General features: G+C 35.8%; 1 protein-coding gene across 1 annotated transcript in view; it reads right to left on the reverse strand.

Annotated features, from left to right (window-relative positions):
• Window positions 1-14,196, reverse strand: part of Nav3 (neuron navigator 3) — an 802,778-nt gene that overhangs the window by 390,668 nt on the left and 397,914 nt on the right. The window lies entirely within an intron of this gene.

A 14,196-nucleotide genomic window follows, 5' to 3' on the forward strand; every position in this document is an offset into this window, starting at 1 on the left:
AGAAGTCAAAACAGATTCCAACTGCTTGAACTATCAAAGAGTTTCCTTTTAAAACAGCTTCTCATGTGACTGTGAGTTTGTCCATTGAAATGGAGCCTCTCAAACAAAAAAGAATAGAAATTTAAGATAAAAGGATAATCAAACCAAAAACTCAGTTCAATTTTCAAGTAATATGAAAACCTTTACCTGCTAGCATCTCCTAATTCATTTTATTCAGAAAAGTCAGTGTCAGCATTCACATTATTTATCATTAGCCATAGCAGGAATTTGCTTCTAAAGTTTCCATGGAGAAAAGACAAAGATTCATAAAAAGAGTGATGAGGTGAGATGAAATGTTCATGAATAAAAATATTTAATCTGATGACAAACCTTTACTTCTTCCTAATTAATCAACAGATTTCAAAACAAATTTTCCCTTACATGTCAGTCACCTGAAATCATCTTTTTGTTTTATTATATATTACTCAGAACTTACAAGCAAATATGTTCTTGATGTGCCTTGACAGAGTATGTGTAACTTAGAGGTCACACAGATCAACCTTTTAATACTGGCTTTCTCCACCCTGGCACTATAACCTGGAACAAGTTATAGAACCTCTCTGAGCCCCTGGGAGAGGTTACATCCTTGTCTGCATGTGGAGCTAAGGATGTTACACAATTAAGGACTCATGAAAATTCTGTGAATTTGTAAAGCCCTTTTCACAGTGACTAGTACATCAAAAATAAAGGATGATAAACATCAACTTTTATTGAATTTCATTGTTGAATATCCAATGTTAATTTTTCATACTTGGTCATATTTCAGGCTAAGCTAAATCCAAATGGTGAAGTCCTTGACTTTGGATAAAACAGTAAATTGTGGACAGATCTAAGAAGCTGTGATGTAGATGCCATTGCTAATTTGTCATTAACTACTCAGGCCTGAAGCTCTTGGCAACTAGTGAGGCAACTTAGGGCAACTATTACCTCTAAGCTACCTTTGGCTTTCTGTGTCTATTTCTTAAGAGCTCTGAATCAGTCCAGGCACAAGTCTCTACTAAATAACACTCCTCTGGCTATTCAGAGGCCAGTTTACTGATGCATCTGGTTCCATGACAGTCTCAGTCCCAGTGATATTCATCACCAAGGCTACTTACTTCCCAGCAAACCTCTGGGAGATCCCCAACTCAGACTTCTCTCCATTCAGAAACACTCCACCACTAGGACTGCAAACTCTCCTTCCACTGTCCTCCCCAGGCACCCTGACATTCTCATTTCTGATTTTTTCTCTCCTATAAATATACGCCTCAGTGCCACTCCTCCTCCTACACTCCCTATATGTTTAGTACCTCTGTGGGTTGAAGGAGGGAGAGATACAAGAAAGAGAGGGAGCAGGAGAGAAAGAGAAAGGAACAAAGAAAGAAATTTGCATCTCTAGGTACAACCATAACTCTTGAGCTCTATACTTATGTTTCCAAATGCCTATTGGTATCCTGAAAACAGAATATTTAAAATCAGTCATCATTTTCCCAGGAAAAAAAAAACTCCTTTTTATTTATGTAATTGTATAAATAAAAGTCTGACCCATAAATTTAATATTCCTTTTGTATATCTGAAAAAAATACCCTAATATCCTAGTTAGGTGGTCAAACATTCACTTCATTAGACACACTGATAATAACTAATGATCTCATAATAGAAACTGATAGTTTTTTTAAAAAAAAAATTAATGTTTGCTGCTCATTGCATTAAAAACAGTGAATACAAAGTATGGTCAAGTAATGGCTAATAATGATGATGATAACTATTCACTTTCTTGGTGAGAAATCTAGGTTTCCATGATGGCAGCATATTTCAAATACTGGCATCAAAGATAAAGATTTAATTACATAAGTACACCATGGTAGTTGAGACTTTTACCAACCTATTAATTTCAATGATTCAAGTTTTAGTTTACTAAATTATAAGAGTATAATAACCCATGTTCATTAACCCATGATCAGAATTATCTTTTCAAATATATTTGTGACTTTTGATGGATCTATTCTTTTCTCTTTTGGGATAAGGAAATGCATCAAGAAAGTTTCAAACATCAAAGTATTTCTTTGACCAAGTGTACAAAACCAATCAACATTCTTCTTTTCAAATACAGTAACTACTGCACTATCATCAAATGTTTCTGACAGACTGAAGGACCACTCTGGGAGCTGTGCCCTTCTGTTAGTGATTACTGACAAATGGGGCATTTTACAAAAGTCTAAAGTTATATGAGAAATTATATCTGAAAGCCATATCTAGCTAAGCTTTATATCATATATAATTTGTATCAAGCACAGTTTTGATTAAGAATTATTTCATAAATATACAGCAACTAGTTAAAAGCACAGGCTGTGGAACTAACCAGTCCAGATTTCAACTTCAGTTTAGTTATTTACTCTTATGAGATACCTTGAACAAATAACTGAACCACTCCATGACTCAGTTTCCCCAATTAGAACATAGGAATAAAAATAATACCTATCTCATGGGTTTTTATGGGGTTAGATATATTAATCCATGTCTTAATGTCTGGTTCATGGGAAAGATTCATTAAATGTGTGCTAACTTTTTTTTAAGTCAATATAAATGAACAAAAGTAATCTAAAGAATAAAATCATAATCCTCGTTAGGCAACCATTCTGTGCCATATTTGTGCTGGTTATTTCACCTCATGTGGTTTTTACAACAATCCTGTGAGAATTTTAAAGCTATCCATGAAGGAGCAGTCAAAATTAAGACTTATTCAGTTCAAACAACTTGGGTACCAATACAATATTGCCATATAAGAAGCCAAGACAGGGACCCACCTCTCTGGCTCTGTGACTTCCCACAACACTTCCTAATGGTCACTGTTTACCTTTTTATAAAATTCTCAATTGCCCAATTTTAGAATCATAGCATTTTTAAGTTGGAATATACTGTCAATATACCATGGTAAAAGTCATCATTTTTCAAAATAGGACACAGGAGATTAGAGTTTAAGTGACTTGTCTGAGGCCCTGTAACTACCCTATTTTTTTCTTTAACTATCAAGACATGTACCAAACTTTTTGAATGTTAGAAACATTCTCTTTAATCCCAACAGGCTCAGGAGGCTGAAGCAGAAGGATCGCAAGTTCAAAGCCAGCCTCAGCAACTTAGTAAGGTCCTCAGTGAGAGCCTGTCTCTAAAATACAGAAAAGAGCTGGGGATGTGGCTCAGTGGTTAAACACCCCTGGGTTCAATCACTGGTACAAAAAAAAAAAATCTCTTGCCATTATCCCCATTAGACTGCAATTTTATGACTACATATACAGGCCATGATAACAGGAATGACATGGGTCAGCCACAAGGGCAAGTGTGAGCCAAGTTGTAAGACTGAGATAAAAGGAATAGCTTACTGGTGAGTTAGGGTTCTACCAAAGGAAGGGGTTAAGTTTCACTTGGAAAGAAAACAAAGAGAAAGAGGTGGGATGGATGTGCAAAAGGAACTGACAGGTTTTCCACGCTTTCTTTTAAAGTAATTATAAACCCTTCTATTTCCTATGTCTTCACTGTCTTCCTGCCCTCCAGCCTCTTCCTTTTCCTTCTGTGATCACGTGATCTGTTTTTCTGGCTGAGAGAAAAAATAAACAGTTGTCTGGATAAGTCTTTGGTTGGCACTTCTATTCTCTTTCCTCCTTCAAGAAACCTGATCATTTGGTAACTCTTTTTTTTTCCTCATATCCTTTTAATTTCTCAACCTATAGCAATTTCTCTCTCCTCTCTAAACCATAGGAAGAAAATGTTGCTCTGAAATTAATAATCGTGTCACATTTCTCATTTTGTTTCAAGCCCCCATTGACTCCTTCCTCCTTTATTACATCATTTTTCTTCCTTTTTTCTGTGTTAGAATTTTCATTTGATCGTTTCTTTTTTATCTCAGTATCCTTTTTCTATCTAGTCACTTTTCTCAAGGTTCCTTTTTCTTCCTTCTCCTCTGTGTGCAAAATTAGAGGGATCTCTTTCCATTCTTTTCTTAACCTTTCCAGCCTCAGGTCTTATTATCCCATGTGTGAATCTAGGGTCTGGCCATCCCAGTCCTCCAATACCCCATGTCTCTGCAGAAATCCATGTTCCGCTATTCCTCTCATTTCTTCTTCTTTGACTTCCTGGTAACTTAGCTTAACAATCATCTTAACTGAATGTTTGAAACAGTTACCTGCTGCTGCTTCTGTGCTCTTAGGTCTCTGCAGCACCTACCAAATTCTTCTGTAAATGTACTTCTCATTTGAAGGCACCTCCTAGAAGGTTCTTCATCTTCATAGCTTACATAACTTGTATGGTACCTGGAGTTCAGCGTATCCTTCCACAATGAATGATCAGTGAACAAATTTGGAGTTTCATGGCAACCACTGACACTGGAACTTAGAGAGTCAATGGAGCACAAAGCAGAGACAGAAGCGGCTGGAAAAGGGATTTGTGGCTGAAGGACTCAAAGAGGTCAGAGAACCTTGGAAAAGAAGAAATTCAGGTCTGGCAGCAAAACCAGAGTCAGAAGTCTCTGTTTAGTCCAGAGTATGAAAACACCAGGCTCTTCCAACAAAGATTTTTAATAGAGAAGGAAGTTGAAAAGATTGGGATTTCAGGGAACTTCTAATTTCCAAATGCATTTATAAAATTTAATAACCTTCATCATGTTTTATGTTCATGAAATATTTTAAGCAGGTTTCTTTACATGACACAACTGATAACATGCCATTAAGAGATTTTATGACAGGGCATGGCTAGGGCTGCCTTGCTGCTACATGCACAGATACTTCCTGGATGGGGTATATGTTACATGAACCGGGAAGATTTCCAAAACAATGATTCAGATTTGCAGTCACAAATGTCTCCAATACACTAACATGAATATACAGAAATGTATGTAGTTACTTACATTATTTATGAATGAGAGCTTCTTCAGCTAATTTAGGGGCACAGACCTCCACCAAGGGAGTCAAGGGTTAAAGACCAATTGTGAAACCAATTTAATAAGTGTCTCTATTTTAAAGCCCATATGGTAATAAGGAAAATTAATATCCTGTTCAAATCAATGAAAAATCAACTTAAATGAAGTTGAATTCTAGACTGGAACCTTATTAAAATAATCTCGAAATGTTTAAAAATTATTATTTTTCCTGGCCAGAAAAATACATGCCTATAATCCCAGCAGCTCAGGAGGCAGAGGCAGGAGGATCTCCAGTTCAAAGCCAGTCTCAGTAATGTAGCAAGGTGCTAAGCAACTCAGTAAGACCCTGTCTCTAATAAAATACAAAATAGGACTAGGGATGTGGCTCACTGGTGGAGTACCTCTGAGTTTAATCCCCAATACTGCCTACCCCCCTAAAAATTAATTTTTTTCTATAATCCCTAAGTTAAAATTGCTCAAATTTAACTCATTTTTATCTTCCTTTCAAAGTCACCAGTGACTGGTCCCAATTAAAAAATGGCCAGAGTCCCATGCATGGGCTTTAAAACACGCACCAAAATGACCATGATGGCCTGCCTATGTGTTAACATATGCATTTGACAAGAGACAAGTGGGGTGATTTTATTGATTTTGGACAGATTCTGTTACTGGATATGCAAATACCATTTCAAACAAACACAGAAACAATGCAGATGATACAACGTACAGCATAATTAGAAAAGACACTGACTGTGCACAGATGGTCATGCACATAAAAGAACAGCATCTAAAGTGTTGTTCCACTTCAGAAGGCATTCATCCACTTGTGGGAATAGTTCAAGAAATCGAGACAACACATTTAGAAAAGATGACTTGGGGCAGAGAAGAAAATGTTTTCACATAATTGAACATCTGTCACGAGAAGTGCCACCTTTACAACTAGGCAAGTGAGGTCCATGTTCTGGGTCCTTTGCCCCAAAATGTCACATGATAGCAGTACCTTCCTTGAAATCATCAACATCCCTTTCTGGTGCTCAGACCTGCCAGAATCTACAGAGCTATCTCATAAGGTATAACAAATCCAGATCAGAACCTCTTCAGGACCATTCCTGTTACTTCTGTTGAGGGCCCTCTTTAACACTTAATTCCAAGTATGTGGTCAGCCAGATGCTCTGATGAGCTTAATGACTCACATCTATCTCAGGTCTTGATGATCTTGTCTGATTTCAAGGAAAGCATTCTGGCAAAGGATACCTACCACTAATCAGTGCAGTATTTCTTTCAGAGGACTGCACAGGATTGGGCTATAAAACTGAAGCATGCACAACTTATTTTTGAGAGATGCTCATTCAAGTTAAGCAGAGGGTGAGTTCAGGGGTCTGTTCAACCCATGGCCTACCACTGGTCTTAGGATTTTAGCCTTGTTGGCCCATACATGGGCTCTTGCCTGAGTATTTTCCAACTATGACAGTGCTGCTGGTCTACAGGGCTGGAAGGTAGCAGGGCAGGCGTCAGGCATTATTATGCAATAGGCTCCTTATCCACAGACTCCAGGATTGCCATCACTCCTTTATGCTGGTTGCTTTCTAACAGAGAGGGATGTCTGTGGCAGTGTTCATGTCTGTCTCCTCCTTGAAGGCCTTTCAAGATTATTTTCCTGTTATTCTAACAGGCACCAAGCCAATGTCTTCTCTTGCCTCCTATTCACTTGATAATTGGTCCTAAGATGTATGCTCAAGGGACTGATATTCCTTCCATGAATGGGACCACTCTTCTTTCTCCACCCAGGTATCCCTCATCTATACTGGTGAAAGTATGTAGAGAACAAGGGTCTAGTCTGCATTTAAAGAGATCACATTTTAGAAACATAGTGATTGGACCTATAGGGTTCAAGAGAAAAAAAATGTTTGTAAGAAGTATTATTCTATTTCATGCTGTAAAATTCTGAATGGGAACTTTAACGTGACTAGAAAGAAAATTATGGTTCACATTTCTTTCCATGTTCTGAATAATAAATGTCCATTTGTGGTTATAATTGTACATTAAGATCAATCTCTAGAGAATCACCAGAAGCCGGTACTCATGGAAGGCAGCATTGAATGCAGTGCCATGAGTAATGAGCATTAAATAAATGTTATTAGGGAAGTGCAGAGGCAATATTTCAGTATAAATAGGTTCGGGGAGATGTAGCATTTAGAGTCATAACAGCATTACTACCTTTCTCTTGCAGTGGAAAACAATCAATTAGCCACAAATTATGCATTTCACATAGAGAACATGAAGAGATGGGTGGAATTTTAAGGGAGGAGAATTCAATTCATTAAAAACAAATTTGGAACAATCATCCATGTTCAGAAGTGAAATAATCACATTTTGAAAATTTTGCATAAAAGGGTGCAGGCTAAGCAGACGAAATGTCAAGAACGCTGGGGGATGACAGCTACATCATGTAGCTAGCAGCTTGAATCAGTTTATCTTATGGGGGATGCTGAGTTCTAGCAATCTTGGATCTCACTTTCCTTCACTGAAGACGGAAATTCCCAAAGTAGTTTTCCACTACTGTTCTATGAAACTCTAGGTTTTTTATAAGGCAACAGTTAAGATTTCTTAATGTAAGAGTATAAAAACAATAGAGATTAATAAGTTTAAAATGTTAACATCAGGTGGTGATTTTGAAAAGGAATTCTCTTTAAATAGACCTTTTCAAGTCTTATGATTGGTTGTTCTCCTGTTGTCTTGTTACGCTGATCACACAGCATGGTTTTGTGCAATGACCGAATGTACCTACTGCAGTTATCGTGGGAACACATGCCGTGTAGTTTTTATGGTTGGTTGATTCTACTTCTTTCACTCTTTTCTCCCATGGACCTTTCCATTTTCATACCACCTTCGTGTAACTCTACCACTTTATAGGTAAAAGCATAAGCATTCTTGACAAAACAAATAACAGACCTAAGATATTCTCAATCTGTTTCTTATTTTTATGTTTTATTTTTAAGTGAATTTAAAGTCTAAAGGAATTAATTATTAAAGGTGCCCCTATATATTCATTCTCTTAAAATGCAACAACCTTGCAGAGATCAGTGCAGTAAGAGAAGAAGGCAGATAGAGTGTATGTGGCAGGCACTATATTAAAATAATCACTGATCAGTTTTAAAGGATGATTTCTTTTTATTCTTCAAATTATCTTATATGCTACCTTATATAATGATCCATAGACATGCTATCTCCTTCCTGAGTCTAGCATAGAACCAACATATCTTTTGTATCAAAAGTAACCAATCACAGCAGGGTTCAATGTTTTGTGCCTAAGTTCAATGCTGCCTGAGATTTGTCGCAGGCAAATACCCAGGAGTATTATTCTATGGACCCAGAGTCCACTTCCAGGTTATTTCCAGAATGGCCAGTTGTTTTCTTCTATCACTTCTGTACATTGGGAGTTGTTCTCCCAGGCCTCCCTCTACATATATGTAGCAGGACTACTATCCCATCTCCTTCTGCATTTCCCTGATTATTACCATGCCTAAGACTTTGGACCCTTCTAAGATAGGGTTCCTGCTATGAAGTATATCCAATGATGGGGACCAAGAAACCCCCATACTTTATGTGAGATTCCTTTCTGTAGAATAGCATTTCGCTTCACATATGCTGTCCTACACTGGCAAATACCTGCCACCTCTTGAATAATTGTACTTCCTATTGATGCTCTATCAGAAAAACTGGGTCTCTTGCTGAGATATAATTGGCAATTTGGTTTCCTGGTGAAGCCCACAGAAATACTGGGGAAGATACTCACTCTCTTTGGCTAGAAGTCTCTAGTTTTTTCCATTTCTGTCAATGCCAAGAAGGCTGACCTGAAACTTCAGGCAAACTCAAGACTTCATTTGGAATGAAAGCAGTAGTATGGTGGATTGTCTTTTGAAAGTAGTCAGAATTTAAGCTTATTTAGCTTCATTTCTTAAAAATACAATCAGCTGGGCAAAATGCTGTAACTCAAAACTTATCATGCTTCTGTCCCCTAGTACTCATAACTACCTGAATCTCAGTTAACCTTGGTAATAATAGCCCAGGACTATGATATTCTATCTTCCTCCACTCCTCTACCTCTTGAATGGTATGTGTTGTCCTGGACACAATGACGCCTCCCCTACAAGTCAACTCTGAAAAGTCACATAATAAACCTTATATGATTAATAATACATCTTTTGCTTCATACCAAGAATCTCATATAAAATTGAGCTATTTTTCAATACAACTTCTTCATAATAATGACTTAGAAGTACAACTTACTGACAGAGTAATATTAAAAATATAGCTACAGACGCCTTTTCAAACTCTCCAGCTGCTGCTATTACAAGTGACATTAAACAATAGCCAAAATCAATAGTGGAGGCTTAGAGATACTAATGCAGGTTAATGTTTTACTTTGAAATTCACATGTATGGTAAGAAACCCTGTCTCCAAAGCAAACTTACATGCTACTTTGTGGTTCTACAGAACTTGTTTTCCATTCCTATTCCATTTAGGGAAATGGGACCAAGGCCAAAATATTTCCTCAGCATATAAGCAATCTCTACCTGAATGTGTAATTAAAATCCTGACAAAAGAAAATTACTTTGTAATATGATCCAAAGGGTTTTTTTTATTTTATTTTTTAACATGGTCACTTGGTCACTTAAAAGACACTACTATGCTTATAAATTTCCTGCCATATCTCAATTTAATATTGATTCCAAATAAGATGTAAAATACTAAATATATTGTATAGCAGATAAATTCTGATATTGACAATGTTCAAAAGCCTAGAGTATTCAAATCACAAGTAAAAAGTTTCTGGCTCCCTCAGATTTATAACTTATCTAAAAAGGGAAAGCACATGTACATTCATATATACAAAAATATAACATATATTCAAATAATTCTTGAAGCATCTTCTCTAAGCAGAAACCCTGTGTGTCCTGAAGCATAACTTCAACCACAGGTAATGTCACAGATCTTCAGACTGCAGGAGTAATGGGAAAACCAAGCATTTCTAGGAAAAAGTAAGTGGTTCCATTGGAAACAAACTGGGTCTAACCCAGAAATAACTTAAAAGATCAGATTGTATTCATCAACAAACAATTTTAAGTCTTGCGCATTTTTTTGGTAGAGTGCTGAATATCCCCAGCATAGCTAATCAACATGTGTTAATTCAAAGAAAGATAGCAGAAAAGTCAAACCATGACATGTAAGCCATTTAGAGCATGTTTCTCAGGTTAACATCAGCTACTCTGAATGGGGAACAGTTTTACTTGACAAATTATCTAAAAGACTGTATTCAGAAGTTCATATTTACTGTGGCAACTATTAGACACAAGTAGCAACTGATCACTCCAGATGTGGCCAGTCTAATCTGAAATATGGTATAAGTGTACAGACAAATCAGGGGCTGGGGCTGGGGCTCAGCGGTCACACACTTGCCTGGCATGTGTGAGGCACTGGGTTTGATTCTCAGCACCACATATAAATAAGTAAGTCTGTCAACAACTAAAAAAAAATTTAAAGAAGAAAAAATGTAAACCATCTCATTAATAATTCTCATTCTGAGGATATATTGAAATACTTGGCTTAAATTAAAAGCTTAGCCTCCTAAATAAAAAACACTTTATAAACTTTTTGAACATTGATTTTCTAACTTCATTTCTACTAAATTCATTGCTATCCTTTCAAGCTAGTTTAATTTTTTGTCTTTTTTATTTCAAAGAAAGGAGGAAATTTTGAATTCTATCCTTAGCCCACCTATCTAAGTGTAGTTTATATTTCAAATACACCAATTTCTGTCCATAAGAATATTAAAAGGAAATTACTTTTTAAAGAATTATAATTATGTATATCTTGCAATTCTTCAGCAGTTTCCAACTATTTAGACTACAAACAAATGGTTAGTAACTTTGAAAAAAAACGTAAACTTGTAATAATTATTCTGATATGAATATAGCAACAGAAGATAAAGACACCCTGTCCTATTTTCTCTGACCAACTGCATTATTTTCTTGAGTAATTAATTATTAATTACATTTATTTAGTCATAATTCATTAAGAACCCACCATGAGTGAGGTATTATTAGAAGTACTAGAATACACAGTCATGAAAATAGTCTCTATTCTTATGGAGTTTATATTCTAGGGGAAGGATAAATCATAAACCAGTAAACAAACAAATATATATGTTTATGTATGTATATCAGAGGATAAGAAATAAAAATTATAGAAAATTATAGTGAGCTGTGAGGAGAGAGAATGATATAAATGTTGATATCATAAATAGAATGATCTCAGGCCTCTCTGGGTGAGATGACATTTAAGCAGAAATAAATGATAAGACAAGTCTCACAGACATGTTAAGAAAGAACATTCCACTGGAAAAGGAAAGACTGAGTGGAGTGTATACTGGTTTGGTCCAAGTAAGCAAGGGTGAGAGCCAGGGGATCAGATGATTTTGGAGTTTGCAGGATACAAAAGGAACCTGTTTGAATTCTGAGTGGAATAAGAAAGGGTTTAATGGATGTGGCACAAAACTAGAATTTCATGATCATCCACAATGCGTTGAGCATTGTACAAGATGACTCATGAATTTTGTGCAATTTAGTCCTAAAGTTTCTACTACCTTTAGTGTGGGGGAAACTAAAGATCAAAGACAATAAATAACTTGACCAAGAATCACATAGTTCATACATTACAGAGGTCAAATTCCAATCCTTTACCACTTAAAAAGCCCAAGTCATCTGCAATTTGGCATCATGCAAGGTGCAAGAAGAGAATTTCAAGGAGGCCAGTGTGAAAGCTATTCAATTTGTATAGAAATGCCAGAGGGGTAAGAGTTAAGAATGTCTGGCTGCACTAGTATGGCAATATGTAAATCAATGGATGTGTAACTGATGTGATTCTGCAATCTGTACATGGGGTAAAAATGGGAGCTCATAACCCACTTGAATCAAATTGTGAAATATGATATATCAAGAACTATGTAATGTTTTGAACAGCCAACAATAAAAAATTTAAAAAAAAAAAACAAAAGAATGTCTGGCTGGGGGTGTGGCTCAACCAGTAGCAAGCTCCTCTGGCATGCGTGCGGCCCGGGTTCGATCCTCAGCACCACATACAAACAAAGATGTTGTGTCCTCCGAAAACTAAAAAATAAATATTAAAGTTCGTTCTCTCTCTCTCTCTCTCTCTCAAAAAAAAAAAAAAAAGAATGTCAACAAGGTTCTGTCCATTATGCAATCCTTGATATTGAAGTTGGAACACATATAAGAGGAGATGCTCTTAATACATGTTTAAGGAATGAACAAATAATATTACAAAATTCAAGAGAGGAAAGCACATTTCATATGTAAAAGCAGTAATAAGAATGTGTGGCAGTGTGGCCACTCCCACCAGGCCCTTTGTTGCAGAAGGCTTACACTTTCCTATCACATGACCTTTAGGCTTGGCCATGTAAATTAGTTTGGCAAAGGAAACCTGAGTGGAAGGGACAGAGACACGTCTCCTCTGAGAGGAAGCTCTACAACTAACATACACTCCTATAACTGCTCTGTTTACATCTGCTATGACCTTGGCATGCCCTATAGATACATAATTATTCCTCAGCTTGAGAACAGGACAGAGATGACATTAAAGGGATCCTTAGGCAATATTTAACTTGAGCAAGAAATAAAGCTTTGACTTGAGGAATTGCTTCTGTGATACAGCTGAGCAAAATCTACCTAATAGACATAAAAGGTGAAAGCTGAGTAAGTTGAAAACTGAGAAGTATTAATCTTATAGAAGTAGTGATTCAAATCTGATGATAAATGTAAATTTAGGAGTTTTTCACAGGATGGATGACTAAAAAAAACTCTTTCAGTGATGTGATAAATCTACTATTTGTAACTTTTTAAATGTCTAGGAACAGTTTAATAGCCCAGTTAAAAGGTACCAATTAAATATAGATGGCAAGCATCTGTAGGTATTGTGTGTGTGTGTGTGTGTGTGTATCTCAAAGACTTCCATAGTACATTCATATTTGGGGTGTATTTTGAGACAAGAAAATAAGAATAATGTAGAACATCGTTTTAAAACCATTACTGAACTATCCTCAAAGGAAAGTCAGCCAAAAATCTTTATATAAACTGTGGAAATGAAGTACAGTTATAGATATTTATATTTTATGACATTCCAGATTCATAAACTACACAGGTCCTGACGGAGCTTGGCTTACTGACATCACTGAATATAACAAGAGAATGGCCAAGATAATCTAGATATTTCCAAGCACTCTTTGATTTCCATGTTCAGAATAATGAGTAGGACCACATACCAGGTAGAAAAATAAAAATACATATTCCTGGATGCTAGGAGAAGGAATTAAAAAAAAAAAAAAAAACCTTTTGACTGTTAAATCAGCACACTATATAGAAACTGCAGAATACATTTGGGCCAGAATTCTGAAAGTGTATTTATTCTTATTATTCTTATTTTTATGACTCTATTTCATTTCCACTAGTTCTTGTTCTTAATATTATTAATTGGGCTTGGGGGTAGAAATGATGGTGGAATGTGACGGACATCATTATCTAAATTACATGTATGAAGACATGAATTGGTGTGAATATACTTTGTATACAACCAGAGATATTAAAAAATGTGCTCTAATGTGTAATATGAATTGTAATACATTCCACTGTCATATATTAAAAAGTAGTAAAAAATTTTTAAAAAATAAAAATAAAACAAAAATGTTACAGCCCCCCCAAAATATTTTAAAAACTCAAAAATTATTAATAAGAAAATGCACAATGCATTAAAAATACTTGGTAGCCGTCTTTGTGCATATTTACAAAGTCCTTGCTCACTTCTAGGGGGGAGATATTTTTATTACCTTTGCTTTTTAGAGAAAAAAATGATAGTACTAAATGTAATTTGTGTCTGTTAAATTACAGTGCAAGGATTCAAAAGTTGACATTTCTTTTATAGATCAAGTTAGTATGTTAATGTTTTCCAGGGATTTCCTACAGATAAAGCCTTTAAAGATCAAACATTTATCTTTATATTTTCTTAAAATGGCTTATAACATGAAATCATTTTAACTCTTAATGTTTTATCCAATAGTTTTTCAAAAAGGGGAACTTAAATAATCAGAAAGCTTTGTGCCCCTTGCTTCTCCAGGTCTTAATTCGTATAGGATAGGTAAAGAAGCAAAGAGGTCAAAGTACCTGTGGCTTCTGTTAAAGTCATGCATTTCATTT

Source organism: Marmota monax, unplaced genomic scaffold (assembly GCF_021218885.2).
Source record: "Marmota monax isolate L192 unplaced genomic scaffold, Marmota_monax_Labrador192_F-V1.1 WCK01_AAM20220418_F8-fsc00146, whole genome shotgun sequence".
Classification (NCBI taxonomy): domain Eukaryota; kingdom Metazoa; phylum Chordata; class Mammalia; order Rodentia; family Sciuridae; genus Marmota; species Marmota monax.